Source organism: Pipistrellus kuhlii, unplaced genomic scaffold, assembly GCF_014108245.1.
Source record: "Pipistrellus kuhlii isolate mPipKuh1 unplaced genomic scaffold, mPipKuh1.p scaffold_m20_p_22, whole genome shotgun sequence".
Classification (NCBI taxonomy): domain Eukaryota; kingdom Metazoa; phylum Chordata; class Mammalia; order Chiroptera; family Vespertilionidae; genus Pipistrellus; species Pipistrellus kuhlii.
In genome coordinates, this window is record NW_023425521.1 from 1,211,740 (window position 1) to 1,233,843 (window position 22,104).

Sequence of the window (22,104 nt, forward strand, 5' to 3'; positions counted from 1 at the left end):
CTTTTGCAGGAAAAGAAATGCTGCATATATTGAGGATAATTCCTTAACAATGGCATCTTTTCCTGAAAATGTAAACATTATCTTTAACTGTTACACTGGTACAAATGTATTTCTCTTATTTTGGTAAACCAAATCTTGTTATTAACAGTAATGGAATGACCCCTCACCAAAAATTGTCTTAAACTACTGATATTAAAATAGAACAATCATGGCCAGAATTAAGAGTAGCAAGAGTCAGGCTGAATTCATTTAATTAATATTTACTGAACACTTACTGTGCAAGGCATTATTTGAGATACAGTGGTTTCAAAACAACTAATCCCCCCAAAAAAAACATAGACAAGGTTCCTGATCTTATAGACAGATAACATGTCTTTAAGACCTTATAAGTAACTACTCCTCAGGCAGAAGTTATCAAACTTAAATAAAAATGCTCTGAATATCTATGTTTCTTAAAGTCAAAACCTTTAGTCCTCTCTCTCTCTCTCTCTCTCTCTCTCTCTCTCTCTCTCTCTCTCTCTCTCTCTCTCTCTCTCTCTCTCTCTCTCTCTCAGTTTAAGGTTTTGGTTTTTCAGTTAATTTGCTAGAATGAACATTTTTAGACCCAAAGGATTAGCAAAATCTAGAGTCTGACAATACTAGTAAGGACTAGGAGGAACAGGGACACTCTCACACTCCTGGTAGGACAAATTAGTACAACCACTTTGGAAAAACCGTTTATTAACTAAACTAAATAAAACTAAAGATCCAGAAATTTCACTCTCAAATATGGCCCAGAGAAACTCCTCCTGCACACGTAAAAAAAAGTTCATAGCAGTTTTATTCATAACGGCCAAAAACATCATCAACCCTAGAATGGCTACATATATTCAAATAATATGATGCTATATGGCAATGAAATTAAACTACAGTTCTATATAATAACATGGATGAAAGTTACAAACATACTATTAGGTCTTAAAGAAGACACAAAAAAACACTTACAGTATTATTCCATGTATATAAAGTTCAAAAGCAGACAAAATTAAGCTATATGGTTCGCAATGAAACCTAGACAGTAACATCACAAAATAAGGATATAATTATCATGAATGTCAGACTAGTCATACTTGTGTGGGTTATAAGCTAGGAGAGGCACACAGCAAGCTTCTTCAGGGTGTAGCAATGATATATTTCTAGGTCCTATTATTGGTTATATAGGTACTTGTTTTTTATAATTAATCTTTATACAATTATGTTTTTGTGTATTTGTTATGTTTCATAATTAAAATGTTCAAAACATGTTAAAATAATCTAAGAGTGAAGAACACAGTTTTGAATCTCATGTTTCTGACTATAAAAGTAAACATGCTTTTTGGGTCCACTTACAAACATTTTTTTCAAAAATACTACAGTATTTTTCCCCTCTGTGATTTTCTTGACATTTTTTCTTTTGCTTACTATAGTGTAAGAATACAGTACACACATAACATACAAAATATATATCCACTGGCTGTTATCAGTAAGGCTTCCAGTCAACAGTAGCCTAATAGTTCAATTTGGGGGGAGTCAAAGTTATACATGGATTTTCAACTGCATGGGGGAATTGGTACCTGTAATCCCTGCATTGTTTAAGGGTCAACTATGTGTGTGTTTAAATTTTATTTACATATTTACTTACTAAATATATTTAATACTTATTGTAAATAATATCTATTTATTTCTTCCAATGTCTAAGAGTAAATAAATGTCTTGCACAATATACCCTTGATTCCTTCCCCCTACCCCAAGACAATTTAGGATGATAAATGGATAACAGAGTAGGGCTACTCAGAAATGAATACCTACAGACAGGCTTTCTTACTATACTTGCTTTCTTTGAGTTTATATCCAATAACACTTAAGATCTGTATTTCAAGAACATTTTCAATACAGACACAAACATTTAAATCTATGTATGTATGACTACCCATCAGAAGCCATTACTGAATACCCAAAGTATTGTAAAAAATAAACAAATGCTTCTGTAAGAGCAAAGCCAGGATACAAGTATATTTTGGTATTACCGTTTTAGTTTAATTGTGGCCTCTGATGAAACCTCCAATGACTTCCCATCTCATTCCGAGTAAAAGCCAAAATCCTGACAAGGGCTTAAAGGCCCAGCACAATCTGGACGTCATTACCTTCTCCTGCCTCATCTCCAATTACATTCTCCTGAGCTCGCTACGTTTCAGCCACACTGCCCTTCTTTGCTCTCGTTCCTCCAACAGAATAGGCTCGTTCCCGTCTCAGGGCTTTGTGCTTGGCCTTTCTCTACGACTCTTCCCTGAGATAGTCTCCTGACACACACCCTCACCATTGTTGGATCTTTTTGTAATGGTCACAGAGATGTGAGGCCTACCCTGACACACTGAAAAATGTAATCCCCCTCCCTATAGGCCCAGCAGTACTCCTCCATTACTTTTTTCTATAGCACACAATAAGTCATCTACCTTATTGTAGTTGGAATGTAAGAAGGGAGACTCCTCTCTATTTTGCTGCTGCACCAGTCAGTGTCTGGCACATGGAAGGCAGAAATAAATACTTATTTAATAAATGATTGAATTAATTTCCTTTTCTTTTGGATTTCTATCCTTGAAAAATTAAACATTAACTCCATACACTCCAAAAAACAAAGTTTCCTCTGTCTATATGTCAAAATTAATAAAGTTTGTTTTACTAACAAGTTTCAGGTTTGTGTTCTTATTAATATTAATGAGTCACAGGTAAGATTTATATAAAGTTGATATAAATGAAATTATATTTCCCCTAACAAATGTGCAGTGCCTGTTTTAACAGCAATGCTGGGAGAGCCCAGAGACACAACGACTCCCCCGATTTGCTGGTGCAGCTACACAATGGCATAATCACTGTGGGAGCTGCCTGACAAGATACAGCATGAAGACTGAGTGATTGCTCCTTTTACCTATACTTTTGTTATTTTTCTGTTCTTAAAAAAAGCATGTTTTACTTTTATAATCAGAAAAACAGGTGTTTTAAAAATAAAATATAATTTCAAGAAGTTCTTTACATTATATATTTACTAACACAGAAACAATAAAGGCTCCTGTTGTATATCTGGATGAAATAGCCCAAGAAGGGAACTATAGTTAGAAAAAAAATTATTTTTGAGTTAGGAACTAAATTTTTATGGAGTTTCCAGAGTAGAAGGGAAAACAAAACTCTGGTGTTAGCATTCCATACAAGAATATGACTTTTTTCCTAAAGAAATATCTAAAATAGAAACATTTCTACACAGCATACCATGTGGGACTGATGTGATGAAGTGCAGGTAAGGAACTCCATTCAAACTTAGTGATTACAATGGTATAAGGAGGGCAATTCACTAAAGAAAGTCTACAGGATGATAAGTTAAAGTCGAGTAAGCCTAGATCCAAAGGTTACTTTCAAGTCAACTGGAATAACTTGTCTCCTGAACCATCTCTTAAGGCATAATAAATCTTAGAAAAAAATACATATCCATCTCATGTTGTACAATTATATTTATTACTAAGATTTCCATTTTAAGTTTTATCCATTGTTTTTAAAACTATGTAGCACATAAATTTTTCTCAAATTCTTAAGATTGTTGATATATTCATGAGGTAAATCTATCATTAATATACATTCATGAGGTGGCTGCCCAAACTAGTTAAGGAATTCCTACTCAAATACTTGCAGCTGGCAGAGTGTATTATTAGAGAAGAGTAACAGTTTTCATTTGTAACACTTCAGCATTCCAACTGCTCAGAGCTCTGAATAGAATCCACCTTTAAGTAGGAGGGGAAATATGAAATATAAAAATTAAAAATATACTCAGTCTCACAATAATGAATAAAAGCATAGTGGATTAAAGTCTCCAGAAAAAAATTATAAATGAAAAACACTGGCCATAGAAACATATGGTCCCAGATTAAAATTTACTTATAATAATTCTAATCTAAGGTAAAGGTTTCTATTTTTTAAATGCTTAATTTGGCTAAGAATGCTCTAAGAACTCTTCATAAATATCACTATGTTTGGATTATGCTGAATTTATAAGGTGACACAAGAATTGCATGAACTTGCCCTAGCTGGTTTGGCTGAGTGGATACAGATTCGGCCTGCAGACTGAAGGGTCCCAGGTTCAATTCCAGTCAAGGGCACATACCCAGGTTGCGGTCTCAATTTCTAGTAGGGGGCATGCAGGAGGCAGCCAATCAATGATTCTTTCGTATCATGAATGTTTCTATAGCTTTCTTTCCCTCTCCTTTCCTCTCTGAAATAAAAAAATATATATTAAAAAAAAAAAGAATTGGATGAACTGGATTGAAGCTAGTGGGCAGGGAATATTGTAGGAGTTAAAAAAAAAATAGTAAAAGAAAACAGAGGGGAAAGGGGAAAATGGTAATTATAGACATCTATGAAAAACAGCCAATGCATATCCTATATAATAGGAGAGGAATATGCTAATTAGCGATTACGCCCTGAGGTGTTTTAACCAAATGCCTCAAGACCAGATCACGGATCAGCAGGAGGGTGGGCAGTGAGGTACAGAGGACTGGTGCGAAGAATTATAGGAGGGGGCAGGTTAGCAAGCTATGGGGGGAGGGAAGGGAAAGGGAAGCTACAAGAGGGCAGCAGTGACCCACTGGCTACAAACAGCTTGTGAAGAGCTACAGGAAGGGGCAGGGCATCAAGCTATAAGGGGGGGAGGGGTTTACAGGAGGGTGGAGCAGTGGGCAGAGAGCTACAAAAGGGCGTCACTGAGCTACTGGTGCATGAATTCGTGCATAGTGCTACTAATGAGACAATAAAATCATAAAATATTAGCATGCAAGGGTTGCCAAATTTATCATATTCCAAAATGAAATTTTCAGAGCCTCTGGCCCTAGTAAAAGAAGACTGTTGGGTGGTGGGCACACAGTGCAATATGCAGATCTTCCTACATAGAAATCCACACCTGAAACTTATATGATCCTATCAACCATGTCACCCAAATAAATTTAATTTTTAAAAGAGATATGCATTCCAAGTTGTGGAAGATTCTCCTCATTACTCCCTCTCCCTCAAATGATCCCTCCTTCTCCTCAAAGTGCTAAACCAAGTGGAAGAATTGAAATAAAAAAATACTTAGAACAGAATCAAAACACCAAAGCAATAACAACCAAAAGAAGGAAGGAGGGGGAGGGGAGAAGAAAACCATAAGGGATATGTATGAGGTTTTTATTCACTAGAGTTTTGTTTTTAATGGCAAAAAAAAATGAAAACAATTTATATACGCATCAAAGGGATTTGGGGAAACTGAAACAGTTATACAGTGAAATAAAAATAAAACAGCTAAAATGAGGGACCTCAATCTATATATCTTCAGATGAATAGATGTTGAAAAACAAGAATAAAGGGGAAAAATGACTTCCATAGAATTTATTTATGTATTTCACACACACTGCGCTGGAGGGGTGCACACTGAATTTATGGTAACAGGTTGTCTCTGGGGAGCTAGGGTGGAAAAAGAACTGAGAAAGTGAAAAAAAAGGGGGGGGCGGGCTTCAGCTGAAGGTGTTTGTCACAATCTCTCTACTTGTTTGGTTTTTTGAAAAAGCTTTTCAAAAACAATGAATTCAGAGGAAGAAGTAAATTAGAAAGCTTTGAAAAATCGACATCAGAGCAATATTTCAAACAGACAATACTGCAATCGGAATCAAACAAACAAAAAAAGCCAACGAATCCAGCCCTTATCTTCTCAATAATGAAAAGTCCAGCTTTTGTTGGTAAAATATTTTTCCTGGTTGATGGGAATTACATAACACTAGGGTTACTTGAAAAGGGAGTGAGTAAACACTGACTTCATATACTTCAGTAAAAATGTACATTTTAAATAAAAATAATACTACCATAGTAGCCCAGCGTATCTTCAGAGAAGCTGTAAATCCTCATAAGGAACCATGTTTCCACAGAGTGCCTGCTCTTTGCTTTCTAACCTTCTAACATCTAGAGAACCTCTGTTCTATTCTACCTTCTAACCTCCTATGGACTTGTTCACCATCTTTTCCTAATTTTACTTATGCCCCTCTCTAAGGACCATCCCTACTTCTTTAATGACCTCAAATTTTAATTCGTATCTTTTAAAAAACTTGAGACTTTCTCAAGTGATTTAAACTTTTTCTCTTTTTTCAAATGCGTTTTTCCTCCCTATTCCTTTACTTTTCCTACCCCAACCTGTTTTTCCCCTCCCATCCTCTTGCTGACCAACAGTTGCCTTCAACTGCTAGCAAGCCTCCGGCATGTTGATAAATTTCACTTATTAAGGAAAAGATCTTCCCAAGTGAACCAAACAAAATCCCACTCCACAGCCCAAAGGTCAAGTAAAGGGGGAAAAGCTAAAGTAAAAATACTAACCATATTTTCCTGCCTTTCATTTTGATATTATAGCTAGGGATAAAGTTCTAACTACCTAATAGAAGAGCAAAACCAAACTCGCTTGTACATTTTATCATCTTTATAGCATTTAAGTGTATCTGGAGTCCTCTGTTTCACAAGGCACTTGGGTTAAGAATAATAAAGCCTCTTAGAATAGGTATGTACAGTTGAGTACTATAGCCTGGTAGAAAGATAACCTCAGGAGTCACAGTAGTGCCGAAACCGGTTTGGCTCAGTGGATAGAGCATTGACCTGTGGACTGAAAGGTCCCAGGTTCGATTCCGGTCAAGTGCGTGTACATTGGTTGCGGGCACATTCCCAGTAGGGAGTGTACAGGAGGTGGCTGATCGATGTTTCTCTCTCATCGATGTTTCTGGCTCTCTAACCCTCTCCCTTCCTCTCTGTAAAAAATCAATAAAATATATATATATTTTTAAAAAGAGTCACAGTAGAGGTACAACCCATACACTCCCATCACATCCTCCTGATCTTCTTTAAAAAAAAAAAAAAAATCCAAGGTCCTTTTTGTTAAAAGCTTTAAGCTATATAAGCATTCTCTCACAAGCAAGCAGTATTCAGTGCTTCACAGTCTTCACAGTACTTTGACATTCATGATCTTATTTGGGATTTTAAACAGCTCTGTGAGGCATGCAGGGCAAGTATTTTACAAATAAGGAAACAGAAGCTCAGAGGTTACAATCAGTCACGGTCACACAGCTATTAAGGGGTTTGAGATCAGAACTTAAATCTTTCAACTCCTAATCCAATACTTTATAATTCATGTGACTAGGTGATTCTTTGATCAGATAGTCTTTTACTCAACATACAGAATTTGAAAAATATCTGATACGAAGACATTCATACACCCCAGCTTCCAATTCCAATTTCATTTTCCAGTGGCAATTCTGTCGAAAAGCATGCTCTCTGTTCTGAAGAATTCCATGCACTGTTATTAACGGAGACCTGGGCACACTGTTGGCGGGCTCCTGCCTATCTGCTTTCAAGACAGGGCCCTGGGCACAAATCACAGGTCCTCATACTTTTAGCACTCTTTTCCATGTTTTAGTCCCTAATCATCATTAATTAAAAAACATAAAATGGCTCTGTTCTTACATGCCAGAGTAATTTTCTAGTCTGAGATTCTGAGACTCCAGTGTCTTTCTTTTCCCCCTAGAGATCTCTCTCTTTTGCCATAAGAGTACAGATTTTAAAAATACAATTTCTATCATTACTTAACTATACTCATTTCAGATATCTAACATGACTAAAATACTGAGTGACACCATCTTCTATCCATTTGCTCAACCCCAAACCATTTTTATTTAAAATCCTCATCCGAGCATATGGTTTTTTGACTGATTTTTTGTTTGGTTTTTGTTTGTTTGTTTGTTTTTTGAGAGAGAGAAAGGAAGCAGGGATAGTGTATGGGACAAAGCTCCAACTGAGCCCCCAGCCAGGGCCCAAAACCTATCTTTTCATATCCGATCTATCAGCAAGTCCTGTCAGCTCTCCTGCTCCCTAATATATTCCACACATCTATCCATTTTAGTTTTATCCATTTCTGTCCATTTTCTCTTACCTGAACCAGTGTTAACTGTTTTCTAATTGATCTTCCAGCTTCCTCTGTAGCAGTCTATTCTCCACATAACAGCCACAATGAACTTTTAAAAAGTAAATCAGATCATGTCTCTCTTCCCTTTAACCACTTAGAATAAAATTCAATATCTTTCCCTGACCCTATAAGTGCTGCCCACTATACCAAATTCACCACTACCTACCCTTCTACACCACCATCTTCACTCCAAACACACTGGCCTTTGTACTGTTTTCCCTCAGCCTAGAAAACCCTTCGAGATACATTGCTTGCTTCTTGTTATTTTGGTCTTAGCTCAAAAGTCACCTAGTTTACTCTGACTACAGTCAAAAGTAGTTCTACCCACACCTTCTATGAATTTGTTTTATTTGAATTTTTATGTAAATTAATCCACCACACTGTTTCCAGTCTAGAGCCTGATCATCTCTTCTGAGCGCATTTATAATCTGATATTCTGGTCCTGGAAAGCTGAAAATCAGGACGTAGGCAGTGGGGGGTTCTGTAAATATAATACTCAATTCAAAGTCAGAAGCTGCACACTGATCTTTTTCTTTTTAGCAACGAGCAGAAATTTTCTTTTTTGTTTTAGGTATAAAAATTTTTAAACAAAGCCACTGTTAATTTTTTTTTAATTTTTTCTATTTTATCTATTTATGCTTCTATTTTAAAAAACAATATCAAGTCTCTAGACTGTCATTATTTTTTATTTGCCTTAAAGAAATCACCAGTTTTTCTGACCACCAAGCTTTACTCTATAATACATAACTTACTATCTATCAATTAAAGAAAACATCTCATCATAATGGGACTGGGGATGCAGGATCTGTTTTCTAAGATAAGAAACTGGCTTACAAATAGAAAAATAGAAGTAGATATAAAGGCATTTTTGGAGATGGAGATGTAAATAATACCAACAATTTTAACAAATGCCCTATTGAGTGATTAAAAAAATCAAGAAAACTTGCTAATACTACTTAATTTTTCAAAAATAAAAGACTGAAGTGATATGAATAAAATGAAGGGACTTCTTTGCTATTAGTCTGAATACTCTTTAAGGGCAAGGGACTTGCACTCAGAGCACATACAAGGTGTTCATAAACATCTGGTGAATAAAGAAATTAGTAAAATCGCCGAAACCAGTTTGGCTCAGTGGATAGAGCGTCGGCCTGCAGACTGAAAGGTCCGGGGTTCGAATCCGGTCAAGGGCATGTACCTTGGTTGCAGGCACATCCCCAGTAGGCAAGTGATCGATGATTCTCTCTCATCGATGTTTCTAACTCTCTATCCCTCTCTCTTCCTCTCATAAAAAAAATCAATAAATATATATTTTAAAAGAAATCAGTAAAATAATTCTAGAAATATAAAAAGACTTAATGAATACTCAAATGATTTTGTTCTACAGATTAGGAAAATGAATCCCAAAGCAGCTTAGTGGCTTGCCCAAAGTAATATAGTATACACAGGAGGCCAAGAGCAGAGCTTAGACCAAAACCCAAGCATTCTACTATCTCACTATAGTTACACTGAAAAATGCAGGTGCTGGGCTCAAGAATTTCAATGTGGGTAAATGAAAGATAATGCATTAGTGAAAAATAGTCAAACTGTAATTAAGGACATTTGAGTTCTATAATGATTTGAAATGTTAAAAAAAAGAAAAAGAACTTGATGAGGCACAATAGGTACTCAATTTGAAGAGTCCAAATGGACCAACCAAATTCTTCTCTCCATTATCAGAAAGGATACTGAAAACAAACCAGAAGACACATGTAACACTGACATCCTCCAACCTAGCTTTAAAGTCTTACCTAACCAAATTAAGTCAACTGTCAAACTAACTAATTCCAACAGAAGCAAAGTGGTTATACAAACTGGATTCATCCCTAAATACACAGGGTTACAAACACAAATTTGCCACTCTATTTGTTCTTGGCCCTCTATAACCTTTTCTTCCTTTCAATTCAATAAAAAAGTTACTGATTAAAACTGCACAGACATGATTTACTCTGATCCTAAAGATGGGAAAAGGTCTCTTTATTTCCTAAAAACCTTTTCCTTCAATAAACAAAGATTCATCTTATCAGCCTAATCAAATTACTACCAAACTAGAGGACCAATGCATGAAATTCATGCAAGGTGCTTGGCCCTTGCAGCCCTGGCTTCGTCCAGAAGGTCGTCTGGAAAGTCATTCGGAAGGTCCTTAGGATGTGCAGTCTAATTAGCAGATTATGCTTTTATTATTATAAAGTATCCATTTTGATAGAGGCCTATAGATTAAATTTTATTCCCCATCTCTAAAATAGTAGATTCACAAGCAAAGGTAATTTTTTAAACTTTTTAAAAAACTGATTTGAGAGAAAGAGGAAGAAAAACATCAATGTGAGATGCTTGCTATATGCACCCTGACCAAGGATCGACCCTGTACCTGGGTATGTGCCCTGACCAGGAATTGAACCCACCACCGTCTGGTATATAGGACGATGCTCCAACCACACCATACCAGTGCAAGGACAAGCAAAGATAGATTTTTATCCTAAGTCCAACAACTAACTAATCTTAACATTAATGTTTCTATTGCTTGAGCCCTAAAGTCAATCAACCATAAAAAATATTCTTTAAATGAAATGTGGATGTCCAATCCCATGTTGAACTACCAGCCTCATTTCTACAGATTTCTTTAGAATGACTTTCCAATTAGTTGATTTGAATAAAGAGAAAATGTTTCTGGCATTAAAGAGCCAGGAAAAGACTTAACTTATAATTAAAAGAAAAAATGCTCATATTTTCAAGAACTGAGAAATTCTCAATATATAAATTTTCCTCCTTTAAAAAAATATACTAACATCTTTTATAGAAGATATTGATAGAAAATAAGTTTTGCCTTTAAATAGCAATTCACTTTGAAGTCACAAAAATTAGATGAATATTAGATGAACAAAAACTCAGTAAAGCCAATTTTACAAAAGGGAAGCTTTGGACTCTAAACACAAAATCACTTCAAATTCTAAATACTTACAGAACTCATAAATAAATTCACTGTTAGGGGATTGAGCCTTCAAAGGTCCAATAAGTGGGTAAGAGTTACCACTACCACTTTATCTTTATTGCCAGAGAAGATAGTGACTTGAAGAAATGTTGAAAAAAAGAAAGAAAAAAAAAAAAGAACTTAGAAAGGTCAACATTTTATTGGGTCTTCCAAAATCAATTCTTTGCAACAAGAAGCGGACATCATTTAAATAAACTGTTAGACTAAGAATAGAACAAATCAATATATTCTTAAGCTTTTGTAGTCCTCAGGACCTGAACTCTAGCACAAGCTTTGTAGATACTTTCCGAAATCTGAGCTTGCCTTATTGCTTTCTTTCCATTCCTCCTTTCCTTTCTTTCCTCACCTGAGGATACATATTTATTGACCTTTAAAGAAAGCGGAAGGGAGACAAACATTGATGTGAGAGAGAAACATCAATCCCCTGCCTCCTGTATACGCCCCAACTATACAGGATTGAACTTTCAACCTAGGTACGTGCCCTCACCGGAATCAAACCCAAAACATTTTGGTGCACAGGATGACGCTCCAACCAACCGAGCAGCCTGGCCAGGCTGAGTTTTCTCATTCTTAAGTTGAGGGAAACTGTCCAAGAATCTCTAAGGTCCCTTCCAGAACTAGAGTTTTATGTCCCTTTGGAAACAGTTAAAAAATTATACCTACCTCTCTTCATGTATGCTTTTGAAAAACTAAAAACAATACATATAGTATACATAATTCAAAATTATAGACACCCAAATCCAGACAAGAAATCCCTTTTCCAAAGCCTAAAGATAACCACTACTTTCTTTTCTATTCTCAGAAACATACAAAACCAAAAAGGGGGCATGTACCAGCAAACTAACTCTCTCTCTCTTATATTCCCTTGTAGGCACACATACACCTTATTTTTTCTAATGTTTGCAAAGAATGCCAGTGTACAGTAATGTGTGGTTTTCAGGATTTTCCTACTGCAAGTAATGTAGCAAACAGGTATATCTAAATATAAATATAAGAACTTGTGCATTGTTTATTTTGATAGATGTTACCAAAATGCACTACAAAACGTTATCCAATGACACTTATATTCCCCACATAAGTGCCTGATTTCCCACACTTTTGAGCATCTACCATCTTGATGCACACACTTTTCATCCAGTATGATTAGAGACAGAGAGACATAAACAAACCTTTAGGCAGAAGAGCCAGTGAGACTAGATCACAAAAAAAGAAAGAAATTTGTCTTTCATTAATTAAGTGGAAAAACTCCAGTCAAAAATATACCAGAAATGACATGTGGTACTTATCTAGGTACAAGATTTATGGGTAGCCGTTTCCTTCAGGTGTTTGTAAAAGATGATATTGATAGAGAATAAATTTGAGGGGTATAGAGAGAAAACACAAGGAGAGTAGATGAGCAACTTGTATTGCAGATTTTATAATTCCAAGAAGATTCAATTCTGTCTTATATCATGATATGGATTAATAACATGTATGAATAAATTCCTCTACATATAATCTGGCCACTTTTATTCAGAGATGATTATCAGCACAGTAAAAAGTCAACTTAATTCCTTATCTTTATCACTGGCAAAGGATTCCTATTCAGCCTTTTACCCTAAAATTAATTCCAGAGGTTATAAAAGGTTATAATAAAGCAAATAGGAAGCAACTCTTGCTATATTTTAAAAGTGTTTTTTATTTAACAATTGGAATAATGCCTAGCATGCTGTACTAAGTAACTGTTAAGTTATTCACATTATCCACTTTGAAAATTACCATCTTCAGTGCTCGCTTCGGCAGCACATATACTGAAAATTACCATCTTCATTTAACAGTAAGTATTTGCAAAGGACCATGTGAACATCAGGCAACTTTAGGAATATATGTAGCTGTATGTGTATGAACTTGAGTATGTATGTGTGTGTATAGGAGAATACATACACACATACATAAGTTTCTAAAAATAAAATATAGACAAACGTTCTCATTTTACTGTCCTATAATTTGCTATTACAGCTGACCTTTGCATAACATGGCTTTAAATCTCATGGGTCTACTTATAAGCAGAACATTTTCATTAATATACAGTTGGCCCTCTGTATCCCCATGTTTCACATCCCCAGATTCTGTGAATGCGGAGAGCCAAGTCTATCCATTGCTCTACACCATTTTATATAAGGAACTTGAGCATCCTAAGATTTTGGTTTCTACCCACGAGGGTCCCGAAAACCAATCCCCCACAGATACTGAGGGATGAATGTAGTTAAGTTTTTGGGCAGTCAAACTTATGTATGGATTTTTGACTGTGTGGGGATCAGTACCCCTAAAGCCACACTGTTCAATGGTCAATTATATAAGTATTTATTATATCTCTTCAGTTGTAGTATGTTATCACACTGTGGAGGGAGAGTCCAAATTAGGTATACTTTTTGTGTTTATAGTCCAAATTATACTTTGGTCTTTCTCTAAAATGTGAAAAAAAATTAATTTATAATCAGAGAAATGCAGTATATTTAATGCAGTATGTTTGTTTCCAGCAAAAGCTCCATCTAATTTTATAAGAAAAGTGGGGAAATACAATTTAGGAACACTCAATATGAGATTATTCCTAATACATTTATATCTTCTCCTCACCCAAATAAACCAACCAACCATACCCAGCACTAATTCTCTTAAGAAAACTAAACCCCAATTTCTTCTATTATCAGAGGATCAATTTCAAAAACTCACAATTTTAAGCATCTATATGAAGCACTAAGAATCAAGGCAATCTTTATATCGGGTCTAGTAATAATTAATGTCGTTTTAAAACATTCGTTTAAAATCTTGCTTGGCGTTGACTTGTATTGACATAACCTTCAAACACGTGGTATCTACAGAACGTGTGAAGTGCAATTAACAAGTTTTGCTTGAAAAAGTTTGTGTTTGGTTTGGTTTTTGTTGCAAAACTAGGGCTAAGAAGATGGCGGATGAAGAGCATATTCGGCACTGCATGCTTTACGAGTTCCAATTAGGAAGAAAAGCAAGTGAGGCTGCAAAAAACATCTATAGTGCTCTTGGTCAAGATGCAGTTAGCGCCAGAAAATGCCAGCGTTGGTTTGAGAAATTTCGCGAGGGAAATTTTTCGTTAGATGACAAGAGTGGTCGAGGCCGTGTGTCCAATTTTGATCAAGAAGCTCTTCAAGCTCTTTTGGTGCAAAATCCTCAAATTACCCAACAAGAGCTTGCGACAACTTTAAATTGTTCACAAAAAACAACTTCCAATCAATTGCGTGCACTTGGCAAAGTCCAAAAGTTTGGAAAATGGGTTCCTCATGAGTTGACCGACAACAACCGTAATCAAAGAGTCACAATTTGCAGTTCGCTCCTCTCTCGTCAAAACCATTTGCCGTTTTTAGAGCAAATTGTTACCGGAGATGGACAATGGGTGCTGTATGTTAATTTGAAAAGGCGGCCTCAATGGTTGGACAAAAATGAGGCTCCGCAGCCCACGCCAAAACCTGACTTGCATGCGAAAAAAGTGATGTTGTGTGTTTGGTGGAATTTTAAAGGAATTCTTCATTATGAACTTTTACCATCTAACCAAACCATTACAAGTGCAGTGTATAGTGCCCAATTGGAAAGGTTAGCCCAAGCTTTAAGAGAAAAAGAACTCGCGCTGATTAATCGGAAGGGCGTAATTCTTCACCACGATAACGCACGACTGCATACTGCAAGAATCACTGCTGAAAAACTGCGCCAGTTGGAATGGGAAGTTCTCCCTCAACCTGCATATTCTCCTGATATTGCCCCTTCCGATTACCATTTGTTTCGTTCTTTGCAAAACTTTCTTCTTGGAAAAAAATTTAATAATGAAGAATGCCTCAAAAATGCATTGACCGAATTTTTTGCATCAAAATCACAAGAATTTTACAACAGAGGGATTAAAATGCTTCCTGAGCGTTGGGCACAAGTAGTAGAAAACAACAGCAACTATATTGTTGATTAAATTTTGTTGTATTGTTTAAATAAATTCAATTTTAAAAAGTATTAGAAAATGACATTAATTATTACTAGACCTAATATATACCTATACATAAAACTAACCAATCACAGAAAGTCCTATGTTGAGGACCAGGAGCATCTCTTTTATTGATTTTTTTTTTTTTTTTTTTTTTTTTTAGATAGAGATAGAGAGAGACTTAGAGATATAGAGAGAAATAGAGATAGAAACACTGATTTTTTTGTCCCATTTATTTATGCATTCATTGACTCTTGTATGTGCCCTGGCTGGAGATCATACCTACAACCTTGGTGTACTGAGATGATGCTCTAACCAACATAGCTACTGGCCAGGGCCAGAAGCACCTCTTTTAAAATGAATTGGCCTTGTCCTAGCCTTGGCTCAGTGGATAGAGTGTCGGCCTGTGGACTGAAGGGTCCCAGGTTCAATTCCGGTCAAGGACACAGGCCTAGGTTGTGGACTCTATCCCCAGTAGGAGTGTGCAGGAGGCAGCCATTCAATGATTCTTTCATCACTGATGTTTCTATCTTTCTTCCTCTCCCTTCCTCTCTAAAAATCGATAAAAAAATATATTTAAAAATTTTTTAAAAGATAAAATGAAGTGGTCTTCTCAACTCTTGTTCTGATTACATCACAAATGATCAATGGGACCCAATGCCAAACACTGGACTCAGAGCACATAATTCCAACAAGGCTGGGAAAAGGAGTGGGGAATTGAACTAAATGGGACACAAAGTCAGATAAAAGGGTTACTTGGCACCCTGGCCAGTTTGGTTCAGTGGATAGAGCATCAGTCTTCAGACTGAAGGGTCCTAGGTTCGATTCCGGCCAAGGGCACATGGCTGGGTTGGGGGCTTGATCCCCAGTAGGGGGTGTGCAGGAGGCAGCCGATTGATGATTCTCTCTCATCATTTCTCTCTCTCTCTCTCTCCTTCTTCCTTCCTCTCTGAAATCAATAAAGAAATATGCTTTACAAAAAAAAAAAAAAAAATGGGGGGGGGGGTTACTTGGCAAGGTTACTTCTACCAGCCTATGACATTATAAAAAAATCATGTGGGAGCCGAAGCCTGTTTGGCTCGGTGGTAGAACATTGGTCTGCGGACTGAAAGGTCCCAGGTTCGATTCCGGTCAAGGGCATGTACATTGGTTGCGGGCACATCCCCGGTAGTGGGTGTGCAAGAGGCAGCTGGTCAATGTTTCTCTCTCATCAACGTTTCTAGCTCTCTATCTCTCTCCCTTTCTCTCTGTTAAAAATCAATAAAATATATTAAGAAAAAAAATCATGTGGAAGATCCCTAAATTCTAATATTAATGAAGAAACCCTTACCTGTAGGCATCTGACTTGAATGGGCCCTTTAAGATTGATTGATTGCACTGAAGAAAAAGTCATCCAAGGTGCTAGCAAATTCTACTGAATGCAGTTCAATGTCCTACCAGACTGAATTCCACAGATTTGTAGATAAAAATTTTAGGTTAGGAGTTTTCAAATAAAATTATACATCAAAGAAAAACAAATATTCCAATCACAGGCCTCAGACTAAAATGAAATAATTACGTCCTTCAATACAATCCACTGTTTCCAAGACACAATCTGTTTCTTGGACTTGAGATTGATATTAAGTGGCAATGGATGAAGGAGAAAATAAACGACTACTTGAAATTAATGCAAAAATCAAATCTAAAAACATCCAATTTAACACTGAGCTAGCACAGAAGTCAAAAACAAACTAAAGGAATATTTGGTAGGGTTCCCATGTTACATGGCAAACTACTATGACATAAAAGAAAATAATGGTTCATGATTGGCTGCAGACAGTCTGGTAACCAAGATGTATATTTATGGCTTACAGCCCATAATTGCCACAACAGTTTACTCAATCCAATCGTGTAATTCAAATAACTTCCAAAAGTAAGTATTTTGGGGTGTTTTTTCCATTGTATGAGTTTTGTGGGTTTTTTTGGTATGAGTTTTTAATGAGCATATACTCCATACAAGACACAGTAGTCAAGGCACAGTCCAGAGGATGGATGTGTCTTAATCTAATGCTGCATAAAACTACTAAAACTTAGTGTCCAATGTCCTTGGAAGTTCCACATAATTTATAATTAACCCAATCACTTCTATAAATATTGCACACCTATAAACTTTGAGTTTCATAACTGATGCTAATTTAGCTAATTCAAACTCTATATTATAAAAGGCCTGTGGCCATAACGCCCAACGACCGGAATCACCAGGAGGTGCATTGATGGGTCCTGCAGCACTGGCAGCGGGACTCTGCTCTGGGTCCCACAGCGCCAGGGGGGACTCTGGGTCTTGCACGATTTCACGCCTTGGGCCTCTAGTATCTTTATATTATGTTGGCAATAAAGGTGATAGTTATCTCTTTATTCTAGAATGAAAATAAGATTTTTATTTCAATTCCTACCATAATCGAAGACGAAAACTTATTTCAAAAGAAAATTTTAAAATACTGTAGATATCTACAGGGAAGTCATTCACAATTTATTGCAGGGGAAAAAACTAGAGTCAACATAGTGCTCACTATTCAATTTGTAGATTCTTCAGATCCTATGTTGCCTCTCTGTCTTCAAATAGTGATAACCAAGTAGAAATACAATAAAGTTAAGCCCACCCACTCTCTTATTTGTAAGCTTGATCAAAGAATTGGTGATAAAGTTGAGAAGAATTTCTTAAAATGAGGTTTTAGCATTATGAAAAGTTTTAATCATAATGTTAAAAGACTACATGAGAAGAGCACCCACAAAACTCCCAGATAAACTCTGCCTGCATTTTTTAAACAATTTTTATATACTGTAAAATTTATTTTATATAAAATTAGAGTGTGAATTTTGACAAAGTTCACATGTAACCACCACCACAATGAAAACAATAAAAGTTTTTGTGTTAATTTTAGGACAATAACCACAAATAAGAGTTATTTACAGGGCTTATATCAAGCCCTGGCCTGTTTACTCAGTGGTTAGAATGCTGGCCCAAGACTGAAGGGTCTCAGGTTTAATTCCAGATCAAAGGCACATAACCTCAGCTGCAAGTTTGTTGCTGAGGTCAGTGCCAGTGCAGGAGGCAACTAGTCGATGTGTCTCCCTCACATTGGTATTTCTCTCTCTCCTCTTCTCCCTCCTTTTCACTCTTTCTAAAAATCCATGGGAAAAACATATCCTCCAGTGAGGATTTTAAATAAATAAATAAATAAATAACTTACATGAAAAGATTTCTATCAAGTACATAAAACAGGACCTAAATATTTAAACAAGAATTTATTGAAAATAGAGGAATACTGGTCACTACTTTAACTCCTCCCTCCTAGCTAATCCAAATCACTACAATCACCCCCATTTCTTTAACTCCCATGGCATCAGTTACTATGTACAAGCGTCACTCTTCTGTACCACAGACTAACTTCCGACACATCTCGTGGCTATCTCAAAGGCCTCTCAAACTCATCAAGTCCAAATGGAAGCCATCTCTCCTCACTCCCAAAAACCTGTCTTCCATAATCCTACCGTTCAACCAGGTACTCAAACTAGAAGCCTTAGTTAGCCTTAACTCTCCACGCTCCCTCACCACACCTCCACTTCCTACCCCCCAATTTGGTCAATCATCATGTCTTGTCAATCTCACCCCAGAAATAACATCCCAATAAATCATTCCTCCTGATCCCCACAACTAACAACAGCTTAATCAGTTCAGGACATTAGTATACTGCAGTATTACCTTAATGAATGCAAAACTTTCTTGTTTCATTCCTGCAGAGTAAGCTGGGTTTTTTGTTGTTTTTTTCACCTCAGCATCTTTGCATATAGTGTTTCCTCTACCCAGAATGCCTTTTTTTTCATCTTTGTAAACATCTACTCTAATCACTCCAAGTAAAATTAAATGCTTCCTCATCACTCTCAATGTGTAAATCTTTTGCTTTTGTAATTATTGTCTTTTCCACCAGACTGAGTGTCCCAGGAGAGCACTTAACTGTGTTATATTCACCTTGTAAGCCTGGTGTCTAGGCATCGTCCAGCAAATAGTAAATTCTTAATAAATGTGTAAAAAATAAGTACATGAAGCCGGGACCGGGTTGGCTCAGTGGATAGAGCGTCGGCCTGCAGACTGAAAGGTCCCGGGTTCGATTCCGGTCAAGGGCATGTACCTTGGTTGCGGGCACATCCCCACTGGGGGGTGTACAAGAGGCAGCTGGTCGATGTTTATCTCTCATCGACGTTTCTAACTCTCTGTCCCTCTCAATTCCTCTCTGTAAAATCAATAAAATATATATTTTTTAAAAATAAGTATGTGTATGTATCATGACCTAGATAAAATGATTTCCCATTGCTAAAAATCTATGCTTATCAAGTGATCTTTTGCTTAGTCCCGTGGTTGGCAAACTGTGGCTTGAAAGCCACATGCGGCTCTTTTGGCCCCTTGAGTATAGCTCTTCCACAAAATATCACGGCCTGGGTGAGTCTATTTTGAAGAAGTGGCATTAGGAGAAGTTTAAGTTTAAAAAATTTGGCTCTCAAAAGAAATTTCAATCATTGTTACCATTGATATTTGGCTATGATGACTAATGAGTTTGCCGACCACTGGTTTAGTCCAACACAGTAGTTGCATAATTGCAGGCAAGTTAATAAAAACCTCTTGTGCCTCAAACTCATTACCTATAAAATACATGTAAGAATACCTCCCCCATGCCGAAGCCGGTTTGGCTCAATGGTGGAGCGTCGGTCTGCGGACTAAAAGGTCCCAGGTTCGATTCCAGTCAAGGGCATGTACATTGGTTGCAGGCACATCCCCGGTAGGGGGTGTGCAGGAGGCAGTTGGTCGATGTTTCTCTTATTGACATTTCTAGCTCTCTATCTCTCTCCCTTCCTCTCTGTGAAAAATCAATAAAATATATTTTTTTAAAAATACCTCCCCCATTAGGTCACTGTGAAGAGTAAGTGAGTTAAATACATGTAAAATATTAGAGCAGTAGCAGCAGAGCAGTAAGTGCTCACTGTTATTAGTTTTTTAATAATACCCAGTGCTAAGAGGGGAATGGACTGAGCAGACACATGTTTTCTTGGTCATGGAAAAGACCATCCCTCATGTACATGAAAAAGTGATATTCTGTTTATCTGTCAGCCCCTTGCAGTTTGGTTAGCTACCTTTCCACAAGACCAATCAACTCTGGTGACAATGGAATGGATTCTGAATCTTGAAGACCACATTCATCAAGTTGACGGCATCCTGAGAGGGCTTGTAGAAGAGCTAGCTGGTCACCTACGACACTTTACCTAATGTTTTCTCTAAAGGGCAATATTTGGTCAAATATAGTACAATTTAGTGAAAAGAATGTGATGTTACAAGGGAAATACGTAAAGTATGCCACTAATTAGATTTGAATATGGTTGTGTAAAGAGAAAGTCTCCGAGTTTTAAAAAGTACTAGTCAGTTCTCAATTATCCACACTAAAGGAGGTGAAAAATGGCATAATTCAAATTGTATATGGGCTGAACTAATAATAAAATGTATTTACATAGCTTGGCCATACATTGAAAACATCATGGGAGTGAATTAAACACAAAAGAAGGAAGCCAGCATGAGATAAATTCCTATGGATAATTTACATGATGATAATTTAAAACAGTATTATTATATAATCCCTCAACCTCACAGCATCCTCTTGAGGCTCAATCTTAGCTATGAAATTCTTTTAAACAAAAATCTCTAAATGTCACTTAGAAATAAATTATGAGAACTGAGTTTTTAAAGGTGAGTCAATCTAGACCTGGGAAGCCATGAGAGAATCATCCACTTGAGGATTTTTGTTCCCATAAATGTGGAGATGTATTATTGCGCCTAAAGAGCCAGAAGTGAGTATCAGCCTAACTACAGGCCAATTTATTAAATAAAATCAAGGCATTTTTTAAAGGTTATGTAACAATTTCAGTGCCAGAAAGTATTTCAGTGACAACCTAATATCCTTTGATTTTATAGAAGAAACTGAGATCCATAAAAGTTGCAACATGTCTGTCAAACTACAAATTAAAATAAATATTTAAGTATTGGGAAGTTCATATAATTGACATATAACACTATATTAGTTTTAGGTGTATAACATATGATTTGATATATGTAAATAAATTGCAAAATAATTTTTACTTAGAATAAAAATAATATTACTTAGAATAGGCTTAGTTAACATCCGTTACCACACGTAGTTTAAAAAAAAAATTTTTTTTCCTTGTGATGAAAAATTTTAAGGGCTAAAGTAAGTTCATTATTTAAATAATTCACGTAAATAAATAACCATCTATATTTTGTGTAAATAAAGACTTTAATGTATTCCGTTTAATTAGATTGGGCCACATCTATATATCAGCTTTATTTTATAGATCCATACTGTACAACTTCAAATGTCCGAATAATAAAATTGGTCCTCTGGTATATCACTTTAATCCTGTACATTCTTTCCACTACACCATAACAACCGTTATCCTTTTGCATTAATCTACTATTTGTGAGCTCATATGTAAAACCATGCGACTTTTATCTTTTCCATGTGTCTCCCTAAAATATGTTCATACCGTTCCTAAAGCCAGAAATGTTCTCCTACCTCCTATTTGAATATCACCCTTTGAGATCCAGGTCAAGTTCCACATTGCCTTGGAGCTTTTCCTAATCACCCAGTTCACTCTGAACTCCTATAGTACGTATTGTTACTTTCTTGGCAGTTAATAATATTACTTAGAATACCTTATCTGATAATTAACATAGGATGCCCAGTGTATATGTCTTTGTCTATCCCCAAATTTTCTTTTGGTAGTTCTAATGAGACCTAGGAATAGGTACTTAAAAAACAAAACAGAACAGCTGATAGGAGAATAAAATTTCTTTTCCCCTTTATTAAAATGTCCTTTAATGCTGTTTAAATTTCCTTTAAACTATAAAAATACTTAAAGTTGGGAAAACATAGAACATTGCATAACACAGAAATTCCTGATCAGTATGTAATAACTTATATATAAGGAAGTTCATCATAGCATAATTTATAAGTTCATTAG

General features: G+C 36.2%; 1 protein-coding gene across 5 annotated transcripts in view; it reads right to left on the minus strand.

The window, feature by feature from the left end:
• Window positions 1–22,104, minus strand: part of LOC118726307 (speckle type BTB/POZ protein) — a 70,321-nt gene that overhangs the window by 32,646 nt on the left and 15,571 nt on the right. For 2 of the 5 annotated variants that reach the window (XM_036450864.2, XM_036450863.2), the window contains exon 2: window positions 9,698–9,756. The exons of 2 other annotated variants lie outside the window; for them this stretch is intronic. The gene's annotated coding sequence lies outside the window, so the exon portion shown is untranslated. Of the gene's footprint in view, window positions 1–9,697; window positions 9,757–18,269; window positions 18,305–22,104 lie in introns of those variants that run through there. One more of the 5 variants, XM_045586079.1, reaches the window with a different exon arrangement.